The sequence below is a fragment of the Macrobrachium nipponense genome, chromosome 4 (assembly GCF_015104395.2).
Source record: "Macrobrachium nipponense isolate FS-2020 chromosome 4, ASM1510439v2, whole genome shotgun sequence".
Classification (NCBI taxonomy): domain Eukaryota; kingdom Metazoa; phylum Arthropoda; class Malacostraca; order Decapoda; family Palaemonidae; genus Macrobrachium; species Macrobrachium nipponense.
Window position 1 is genome coordinate 111,953,613 of NC_061100.1, and position 2,500 is coordinate 111,956,112.

Genomic DNA, 2,500 nt, shown 5'->3' on the forward strand with positions numbered 1-2,500 from the left:
ATCGCATATTCTCTGATTTTCTGTCGAACATTTGTAACCCTTCATCCTGCTTGGTTCATGCCTTGAGAAAGATTTCATTAATCTGTCTGTATATATGTATGTACTATATATGTGTATGCTTGTATGTAGTGCAAATTACGGAAAGGGGGTGAACGTTAACAGAACACATTAAAATAGCAGGTATGGGTCGGTGAACCCTCTTACCCAGATCTTTTCATTGACAACGTTTCTTTACCATACACGCAACTCCATGACATGATTGGGGTCATTCTTGATTGCAAATTCACTTTCGAGAAGCAAACCGGTCTATCTTTCCTTTGACTGTGGGAAAAACTGTTACTATTTTCAAAAGTTTTGTAGACTTGTTCATCCCGAGAAAATTGTTCATGTCTTTATTTCTTTCATACTTTGAATATTGCTCCCGTGTTTAGCCTTCAGCAGCTGACCCGCATCTTAAAATGGTAAACATAAATTTGTGTTCTACCATATTCCTTATTCCCTGATCTTAACATTAATCTCTGGCGCGTCGTTCGGCTTCTGCTGTATGAAATATTGCGTAGTTACGACCATCCTTTGCATTCAAATCCTCATTGACTATACCGTCCAACATTTTGTAATAGATACGTAGTTAATTCCAACAGCCTTACTCTTTTTCTTTGAGGTTCAGTACCAAACAGTTTACTAGAAGCTTTAGTCCTGCTGTGACATGAGTTCTCCTTCTAGTTGAATTGTAGGAATTTCAAATGTGTTTTGGAGCAGATACCATATTAGTTTTCTGAGAAGAAAACTATGGTGCCGGCTTGTCTGTTCGTTTGCACTTTTTTTTTTTGTCCGCCATCAGATCTTAAAAGTTACTGTGGCTACAGGGTTACAAGTTGGTATGTTGATCATCCACCCTCCAGTCATCAAACGCACCAAATTGCAGCCCTCTAGCCTCAGTAAGTTTTTATTCTATTTAAGGTTAAAATTAGCCATAATCGTGCGTCTAGTAACGACGTAGACCAGGCCACCACTGGGCCGTGGTCACAGTTTCATGGGCCGCGGCTCACACAGCATTATACCGAGACTACGAAAGGTAGATATATTTTCGGTTGCCTTGATCATACGATGTACCAAGAACTTGACTGCGCCGGAGAAGCTTCGGGGCATTTTCTCCTTGTTTGTTGCTGGGTCCCAGTAACTGAAATTTGTTGTTTCTATTATTCTTGTTATAGACACGTTTTTAAAGATGGACAACTTACAAAATACTGACGAAGGCTTTATGTTCTATTAATACTGTAAATATTGCTTGTGTGTGTGTGTGTGTAAGTGTGCGGAAAAAATATATAATGGTCAGGGTGCTGCTGCAGTAAATGTTGCTCATTTGCAAAAAAAAAAAAAAAAAAAAAAAAAAAAAACTATAAATGTTCGTGCCCTGTTGTTTGTTTACTAATTGACGGAACTGTAGATGAGCTCGGATGATCAATATTCACATCACGGCTTGGAAGAGGGGTAGGAGAATCAATTACTGGGTCCCAGTGGATAGGAAGAGTCCGACTTCGCCACGCGAGAGCGAGCGTGCAAGTCCGGACTCCGGAGGACGGGGCCGAAGTGAGGAAGGAGTCTGTCTGTTGTTAGTTGCCCGCTAACCACGGTGGCGTAGAGTACAGTGTGCCTCAGCGTCCATCGATTCGTGGACTATTTTCCGAGAGAGTGAAGCCTCCTTTTTTTTTTAATCACAGAAGAGAAAAATTTCTTACTCGTTCGATTGCGTAGCCGACAATTTTAATGAGAACCGTAACCATGAGAGCCTCGTGCTTACCGATCAGCCCCTGAGCGAGGAACAGAAGAAGATCGAAGAGGAAGAAAAATTTATTTACAGTGATAACGTTCGTAAAGAAGGAGGCGAGGGAGAACACCCTACATGCGATCTCTCTCCGACCCGGACAGGTGAGTTCTTAAGATTCCTGGGTTATTGGGCAGTGTCGGTCGGTACCTTCTTTATCGGCCGGGGACGGTGGGTATGGAAGGGTAGGCCACAGGTGAGGTATCGAGAGGAAGGGTACTGTGGTATGTTTGTGGCCAGGATAACAGACTGACTCAAGTGCTAAATGTGATTACTCTGCTACGGAATCGTTTATTGCCTGAAGACTCTTTACAGAGAGAGATCAATAAAAGAAATCGGTTGTGAAAAGAAGGCCATTTTTTTTTCCTTTTAGAGTTGAAGTGATATTAGTTTGTGCTAATTTTGCGAGATGATACAGGGTTCTTAAATGTCATATGTTTCATGAGATGAAAACATACCCTTTTATTATGTAAAGAGGAATGTATCATCGCGGGAATGATGGCATCTGTATTATCATGTACATTTAAATATGTATATGTATGTGAATATGGATATATATATATATATATATATATATATATATATATATATATATATATATACAAACATACATACATACGTTTTCATATGAACTAAGCGTGTACGTATGTGAAGTTTGTGCATGAATATGTTTGC

General features: G+C 40.1%; 1 protein-coding gene across 1 annotated transcript in view; it reads left to right on the forward strand.

Annotated features, from left to right (window-relative positions):
• Positions 1-2,500, forward strand: part of LOC135211066 (uncharacterized) — a 207,984-nt gene that overhangs the window by 1,749 nt on the left and 203,735 nt on the right. The window contains 1 exon segment of the mRNA XM_064244126.1: positions 1-1,929. This exon segment is cut by the window's left edge and continues 1,749 nt beyond it. The gene's annotated coding sequence lies outside the window, so the exon portion shown is untranslated.